Below are 8899 nucleotides of genomic sequence, written 5' to 3'. Positions count from 1 at the left end.
TTTACAGTAGAGGCCGTGGATAGACATATCAGAATGGGAATGGGATGTGGAATTAAAATGTGTGGCCACTGGGAGATCCTGCTTTCTCTGGCGGACAGAGCGTAGGTGTTCAGAAAGCGGCCTCCTAGTCTGCGTCGGGTCTCGCCAATATATAGAAGGCCACATCGGGAGCACCGAACGCAGTATATCACCCCAGCCGACTCACAGGTGAAGTGGCGCCTCATCTGGAAGGACTGTCTGGGGCCCTGAATGGTGGTGAGGGAGGAAGTGTAAGGGCATGTGTAGCACTTGTTCCGCTTACACGGATAAGTGCCAGGAGGGAGATCGGTGGGAAGGGATTTGGGGGGGGGGAACGAATGGACAAGGGAGTGGCGTAGAGAGCAATCCCTGCGGAAAGCAGGAAGTGGGGGGGGAGGGAAAGATGTACTTAGTGGTGGGATCCCGTTGGAGGTGGCAGAAGTTACAGAGAATTACATATTGGACCGGAGACTGGTGGGGTGGTAGGTCAGAACAAAGGGAACCCTATTCCTAGTGGGGCGGCGGGAGGATGGGGTGAGAGCAGATGTGCGTGAAATAGGAGAGATGCGTTTGAGAGCAGAGTTGATGGTGGAAGAAGGGAAGCCCTTTTCTTTAAAAAAGGAGGACATCTCTCTCCTCCTGGAATGAAAAGCCTCATCCTGAGAGCAGATGCAGCAGAGACGGAGGAATTGCAAGGAGGAGATAGCACTTGCAAGAGACTGGGTGGGAAGAGGAATAGTCCAGGTAGCTGTGAGAGTCCATAGGCTTATAGTAGACAACAGTAGATAAGCTGTCTCCAGAGATAGAGACAGAAAGATCAAGAAAGGGGAGGGAGGTGTCAGAAAAGGACCACGTATACTTGAGAGCAGGGTGAAAGTTGGAAGCAAAGTTAATGAAGTCAACGAGCTCAGCATGCATGCAGGAAGCAGCACCAATGCAGTCGTCGATGTAGTGAAGGAAAAGTGGGGGGACAGATACCAGTATAGGCTTGGAACATGGGTTGTTCCACAAAGCCAACAAAAAGGCAGGCATAGCTGGGACCCACAGGGGTGCCCATGGCTACACCTTTAGTTTGGAGGAAGTGGGAGGAGCCAAAGGAGAAATTATTAAGAGTAAGGACTAATTCCGCTAGACAGGAGAGTGGTGGTAGAGGGAACTGGTTATGTCTGGAATCCAAAAAGAAGTGTAGAGCTTTGAGACCTTCCTGGTCGAGGATGGAAGTATATAGGGACTGGACATCCATGGTGAAAATAAAGTGGTGGGGGCCAGGGAACTTAAAATCATTGAAAAAATTCAGAATGTGAGCAGTATCATGAACATAGGTGGGAAGGGATTGAACAAGGAGGCATAAAACAGTGTCGAGGTATGCAGAAATGAGTTTGGTGGGGCAGGAGCAAGCTGAGACAATGGGTCTACCGGGACAGGCAGGTTTGTGGATCTTATCCCCATCCCTTTTTTTTTTCTTTACACCTTTTTTCTCTCTTTTTTTTCTCCCTCTGTCCCTCTCACTATAACTCCTTGCCCATCCTCTGGGCTTTCCTCCTCCCCATTCTCTCTCCCTAGGCCTCCCGTCCCATGATCCTCTCCCTTCTCCAGCCTTGTATCCTTTTTGCCAATCACCTGTCCAGCTCTTGGCTCCATCCCTCCCCCTCCTGTCTTCTCCTATCATTTTGGCCCTCCCCCTCCCACTTTCAAATCTCTTACTATCCCTTCTTTCAGTTAGTCCTGACAAAGGGTCTTGGCCCAAAACGTCGACTGTACCTCTTCCTATAGATGCTGCCTGGCCTGCTGCGTTCACCAGTATTTTTTGTCTGTTGTGTGAGCAGACAGGCCTGTGCTGTACTGCTCTATGTTCCATGGTGGCATGGAAATAGGGGTCTGAACTCCCTGTTTCAATGCTGTATGACTCTCTCACCTTCTGGCCACACAGACTAGATATAGGGAGAATGATTCCCTTGGCTGGGGAGTCCCGGGGGTGGTCACTGTCTGAGGACACTGTTTTGCAATTTGGAACTGTGATCAGGAGAATTTCTCCACCCAGAGAGTGATGAACATTGCCAATGAAGGCCCCTGTTACATACATTTAATAGTGTTTTAATTGCAAAGGGAAACAAGTATATAGGGAGGAGGTAGGTACAGAGGACTAAATGGATGATCAGCCATCATCCCACTAAATAATGGAGCAGATCTGATAGGCCAAATGGCTTTTTCCTTCCACAAACAAGACAAAATCTGCAGATGAAGGAAATCCGAGCAACACACACAAAATGCTGGAAGAACTCAGCAGGCCAGGCAGCATCTATAGAAAAAAGTACAGTCGGCCTTTCAGGCCGAAATCCTGAAAGGAAACCCTGTCCTGCCAAAGAGTTTTGGCCCAAAACGTCGACTGTACTTTTTTCATAGATGCTGCCTGGCCTGCTGAGTTCCTCCAGCATCTTGTGTGTGTTGCTGGGCTTTCTCTTTCTCCTGTTTTCCGTGTTTCTAAATTAATGAATATTACTAACCTGTAAAGTTATTGTCATTTGCTCTTACCCAATAGATTGTTCTCCTCTACTGAAATGAATGAGTTTGTTGTTGTATCTAGCTGGAGTAGATTCCTCATGTCGATTCTGGAGAACTGCCCACAACTTCATGTGCTACCATTGTACTCAGGCAGTGTGTAGTTGAGGCAACGCATGTAAAAAGCTGACAGCAATCACTCATTCTGTCTAAATGTCCTGAACTTGCTAACACTCACATGGCAAAATGCCAGCCCTTCTTATATTATCACATTTCACTTGGCAATAAATTTTGTTTGATGGCACAGAATATTTTGCCACAATGTAATATGAGTTTATGATCTGGAATGCATTACCTGGATTCAATAAGAAGCTTCAAAAATAAGCTGGATAAACACATCAACAGAACTATGTGGAGCTGTATGTAAAGACCACGAGTGGGAATACTTGTACCAATTTTTTTTCCAAGAAACAGCACAAGCTCAGTAGGCTGAATAGCTTCTTTCTGTGCTGCAATATTCTAGAAGGCAGCTGCTTCTAGTTAGGAAAGCTATCAGTAAGAATCATAAGTCAATGCACTGTGTGATCACTCAATTAGGTACATCTGCTCACTAATGCAAAAATGTAATCAGCCAATCATGTGACAGCAACTCAAGGCATAAAAAGCATGCAGACATGGTCAAGAGGTTCAGTTGTCAATCAGACCCAACATCAGAATGTGGAAAAAATGTGATGTAAGTGATTGATGGTGCCGGATGGGGTGATTTGAGAATCTCAGAAGTTGGTGATTTCCTGAGATTTTCAGACAACAGTGTCTAGAGTTTACACAGAATGGTGCAAAAACAGCCAGCGAATGGCAGCGCTGTAACAAGAGAGCTCAGAGAAGAGCCAGGACGTTTCAAGCAGACAAGAAGGTGACAGTAACACAAATAACCATGCATTATAACAGCAGTTTGCAGAAGAGCATCTCTGAACACACAACACACCAAACCTTGAAGTGGATAGGCTACAGCAGCAGAACAGCATACCAGATTCCATTCCTGTACCTAATAAAGTGGCCACTGAGTGCATTCCTTTGAAAAATCATATAATTAGTCTTGCAACCTTTCTACAAAGTGAGTGGTACAATCAATTGGATTTTATTTCTGTCACAAAGTTCGCCTGGTTCTCAACCAATTCAGACTCTCAGTTCCCATTCAAATCAAATGTGTTGGTAAAAGACACAATATGCTGCCTCATTCTATTCAGATGAAACTGAGGGAGATTGAAGGTGAATGGACTGATATTTGGTATTAGAGATGAATCTGCTACCCGTTCCAGAGACCAGTGCAAACTCTGCTTACATCATTAAAAATAAAAGTGACAGGAGTCATTTGAGCATGTTTGTGGCATTGAAGACAGCCTACAACCACACCATTTAGGAGCTGGACTTGACATTTTGAGAAACTGCATGGGATATTCTGACATTTATCCACTCACTTGCTTCAAGGCATGAAGAACAATTCACAGTGACTTAAATATCATTACAGTGTTTATTAAGCCTGTTATTGCAAAAAAGATCCATAATGGTAGTAACATCTTTATGAAACATAAAAAGAGACATTGTTTTTTTTTCATTTTCTCAGTGTTGTGCTTGGAAAATCTAAATATATATTTTTATCATACAAATGATTTGTTTTCTCTTGTTAATTTTAATAAATAAGTGCACGGGTTATTAAGACGCATCCACATATTCCGTCACCATCAGAGGAATCCAGCTGGCTTCAAAAAAGTCTCAGATTTTATTTTATTTTAAAAAAGAGTTGGTCTCACTAATGTGGCGGAAGTTTAAAGTTGTGAGTTCGGGGGAAATATACAAAGCAGTCAGTAAGATAGCAAGGAAGTACTGTGCACTTGCAAAGGGACGAGAGTGATGTGTGTACCAACAATGGGTAAAATTTAAACACAGTAGAATCTACAATCAGTGTTTTAAGTTATCACATTTAAATATTTTACATATGTACATGTCTTCCCAGAAAGGGGCAGTGCAGCATTACATTTCTTCAACTTTTTTTATATAAACTAAAAAGATCAAGTAAGGAAACATGTCTTGTACCTGAACATATATACAGCAGATACCATTGCATCGTGGTAGTGAGGGTAAATATACAACATGCCCTGGTAGGGAGAGGGTAACAAGGATCTCTGTTACCCTTAAGATCTAAAATGGGAAGAGGGTCAGCCGGGAGGTGAAAGAGAATCGAATACTACTAGCAGACACTCTTAGTCGCGTGGTAAGTGGGTGAATATAAAATACAGACTGGTTAATTATTCTTATCATTGAGAGGGGAAATAGGCCAGGAATGTGTTAGAAATAGCAGGGTGGCAGTCTTATTTAACTCAGATACCACGTGAAGCTCCCTCCATCCCGGTTCTGACATAGTTTGGCATCCAGGACATATTGGCGAGTCAGGATACAAGCACTTTGCTGAAGTTCACTTTGCAGGTCAGTATCGTGTTTTTATCACTTGTGTAATCCAGGGAAATCCCATTGACTGGAGCTAAAGGGTAGGTAAACCTGTTTCCGTCTTTGAAACATGCCATTAAAGACAGGTGATCAGGTGATTAAATAAGTTTATACAAGTTAAACTCCAATAGTCTAGCACACTCAGGATTTTGATGGTATCTTACAGGCAGATTTTCTGGACTATAGAACATTACTCCTAATAATACCCCAAAGCACTTTTTTAACATGTATTACTAGTGTAATACATCTTCAGGCAAGCCCAATAAGCTTAAAGGGGAAAAAAAATATATATATACAGGCACTCTGGACTCTATCTCCTGCAACTATCCTGCTCAAATTCCTAACCTCTGGTGTTTTGAACATCCAAATAATGGATCTGGGCCACAGCCCCTATCCTTATCCCATTACTCACTGTAATCCCAGCTCCAGCCGCTGACCCCAACTAGACACTGGGTCCTCCCATTCATATCCTGGACTCATAAGTGAGCCTGATGCCAAACAATCGGGACGCTAGGTTATCAGAGTTTTACTGTACTGGGGCTAAAAAAAAAGATTCAAAAGATGAACTTGTCAGTCTTACAGTTTTGATTCAGTTTCAATGAAGTACAGAGATGATTTTAATTGTTACCTTCCCTTTTATCCTTTCCCATTCCTGCAGTTGCTCCTATTATTGCTACTTGTCTATCCTGATGGAAAACTTGATGGACAGACGTGTGCAGACACACAAAAGAACCTATTTGGACTGGTGTGTCAGCTCATCTTTATCAAGTTTTGTACGGGTATATTTTGCAGGCACGCTTCATTACCCCAGAATGGTACGCCTGAAATGTTTGACGGTTCTGCCGTCTCTTCTTTCCACTTCAAGCCTGCACACATTGTTAGGAAGCCTTCCAGGGTGAGTTATGGAGAAGCTTCGGCCAACTTCCGCAAGAGAATGAATCGATGCCTTGGAGGGAAACTATAGATATTATTGTCCCAGTTCAGCTAGGGGCAAGACAGCCCAGGAAAGGAGGAAACACCTACTATTTACTGCTGACACAAAGCAGTCACTCCTCAGAGATGAGACCTCCTATTCACCTGAAGCCTGTGTACAACATGGCCTGAGCACACACACATCCTCCACTTATTTATGGAAGCCCGGTGTGCTGACCCTGACTTATTGAGTGCCACTTACTTTGAAATGCTCGGTTGCATGCCAAAGTGGGAGAGGCATTCGACAATTGCACAGGATGTTGGTGAGGCTGCACTTGGCAGTACTGTGCTCAGTTTCCGTCACCCTGCTGCAGGAAAGATGTCATTAAGATGAAAAGAGCACAAAAGATTTGCGAGGATTTTACCAGGACTCTAAGGAATACTTTACAGGGAGAGGTTGGGCAGAACAAGACTTTATTTATTGTAGTTTAGGAGACTTTACAGAGATGTATAACTTCATGAGAGGCCTAGATAGGGGTTAATGCACACAGTCTTCTTCCCAGGATTGGGGTATCAAGGACATTGGTAAAAGCTAAGAGAGGGAAGATTTAATAGGGACCTGACAGGCAACTTTCTAATGCAAAGGGTGAGACCTTTATGGAATGGAAGGCAGTGGAAATAGTTGAGGCAGGTTCAATAACAACATTTAAAAGGTACTTGGACAGGTCAATGGATAGGAAAGGCTAGAGAGATGTGGGTGAAATGCAGGCAAATGGGACGAGCTTAGACGGTATGGACCTTGGTCGATATGGGTGAGCTATGCTGAAGGGTCTTGTTTCTGTGCGGTATCGAATCAACAAGGCCTTAACTAAACTGTTGAAAGAAATTCAGCTGAGAGGAAAGATTAAATTGTGGAAAATAAATAGGTATGTTCTATTGGTTGAAGTAGCAGCCAAGAAGGCCAAAGACCACAGGAGTGCTGGTGATCTTCTGAAACTATGGGTTGTGAGGACCTACCATATTATAATAGAGAACTAATACTGCAGAACTTTATATTCAGTGCATGATGGATTCAACGTGTCTTAATGTCTAGATTATCTTATAGTTACTTCGAGGTACTGACAGTGAATTGGTCTGCATATGTAACTTGCCATAACAATCCTCAAAATTGCCTTGTTAATCCAATCAGAGGTTCAATCTTCCCCACCCACCACATTCTTTGATCCATTCTCTTCCCCTCCCAAACATAAATCCTTGATAGATTGCTCGTCATAAATCCTCAGCCTTGTGTGACGGTGCAGAGGAAGATTGACAGCTTGTTAGAGTCTGGATACAAGAGGGGCAGGGCTGTTCAGGGCTATGCGGTAACTTTACCTGCAACAACCCCCCCACACACACAGTCCCTACTAAACGTCTGCTGCCTCCAATGCCTAGTGGAATGAACGATGGGCAGGCAAGCAGGATTCAAGGATGAAAGGATGATCTGGTATGTGCAATTCCTTTCTATGCAGACATACAGAATGTTGTTTTAGGCTTAGGCTCATTGAATAAGTATCCTAACAAATTTGTAAACTTCCAGGATTCTGTGCATCCCTGACTTGGGAGGGGTGAAGAACAGCCAGTCCTGTCCAGCAGATTGAACACTTTAACGTACACGATCAGTCTTCTTTGCTGACACTTATATATCCGTTGATCCACTCCTTACAGTCCTGGGGTACTTGACCCTACACAATGGTAATGAATTAAAATCCACCATCAATGCTGGTCATTTTCCGGTGAAGACTGGCTGCCCGTCTGTCTGTTGATGCAGACATGTCGTTGTACAGAGCAGCTGTTTTGCATTCATCCATGTTCCTTTCCGTATTGAGGAGGGAGAGGGGGTGTGGAAAAAGGTCACACAAGCCCTGAGATTGCAGACACATACAAGGAGTCCAGAGCACGCTCAGATAAGGAGGACCATGTCCTTCCCTGTCTTGCGAGCATCACCTTCACTCTGAGCAGATTAGCCGGTGCAGCTCCTAATTTATTTGCATTCTCCCATCAATGAATATGTCAACGTAGGTGCTTAGTTTTAAAAAAAAACACAGGAGAAAAACATGGGGGAAAATAACATCTTCCTCTCTTATTATCACCTTGCTCCTCCTACCCCCTGTCTCCTGACACACACTCTTACCCCTCTAATGGTGAAAGATCCATCAAATTAACACATCAGTGTACTTGGACGTAATCTCCAGAGTTCAGTACAGCGCTCTATATCTGTTCGTAGAGGAGCCCAACATGATTTATCGATGCAAACCTAATAGCATCAATATGAATCTAACTAAAAATCAATATTTCATTACCAAATTGTTAGTGAGAATGAAGAAGAATTGCTGGAGTCAGAACATTTCTCTGGGGTAGGAGCATCTGGAGTTCAATGTGACAGAAAGAGTGATGCATGACTGAGGGGCAAGCAGAGGACATCAGGAGGACAGGCCACAAAGTGGGCACAATCGCAAAGAAGCTTGTTCCGTATCTTCTTTCTGTGTAAGAGAGAGAACAAAAAAAAAACACGTCAAAAAATGAGAGATTGCTAAAAAGAAGAACCCAAAAGAAATAATTATCCAGGTAGTATTTCACCAATAACTTGCAAAGTTGCAATTATTTTTAAAAACAAAACCACATACTTTCGAGATGCAGGCATTAAATTCAGTAATTTTTGTTTCTTCTTGACGTGATTTCTCTCTGCATTAAGTATTGATAATTATAAAGCATCCATTTACTCAGGAAAATAATATGCTTTATTACTGTGCAATTATCACCAACAGGATGACTTCAATTCCTCAGTCTTTTAAACTCCAATAGACAGAATACCTCAGAGATCTAGAATACAAGAATAGAGAAGTTGTGTTGCAACAGTACAGCGGGGAATATTGAATTGGAAGGTGAGATAAGCATTTCTTGGTGTCACAACGTTCACACAAGC

The 8899-nt window shown here is 43.2% G+C and overlaps 1 protein-coding gene across 1 annotated transcript in view; it reads right to left on the bottom strand.

The window, feature by feature from the left end:
* Positions 1-4063: 4063 nt before the first annotated feature.
* tshz1 (teashirt zinc finger homeobox 1) overlaps positions 4064-8899 on the bottom strand; it is a 251981-nt gene continuing 247145 nt past the window's right edge. The window contains exon 3 of the mRNA XM_072261471.1: positions 4064-8456. The gene's annotated coding sequence lies outside the window, so the exon portion shown is untranslated. The remainder of the gene's footprint in view (positions 8457-8899) is intronic.

This window comes from Mobula birostris, chromosome 1 (assembly GCF_030028105.1).
Source record: "Mobula birostris isolate sMobBir1 chromosome 1, sMobBir1.hap1, whole genome shotgun sequence".
Taxonomy (NCBI): domain Eukaryota; kingdom Metazoa; phylum Chordata; class Chondrichthyes; order Myliobatiformes; family Myliobatidae; genus Mobula; species Mobula birostris.
The sequence above is the reverse complement of the archived record's forward strand: the minus strand, read 5'-3'. Positions and strand labels throughout refer to the sequence as shown.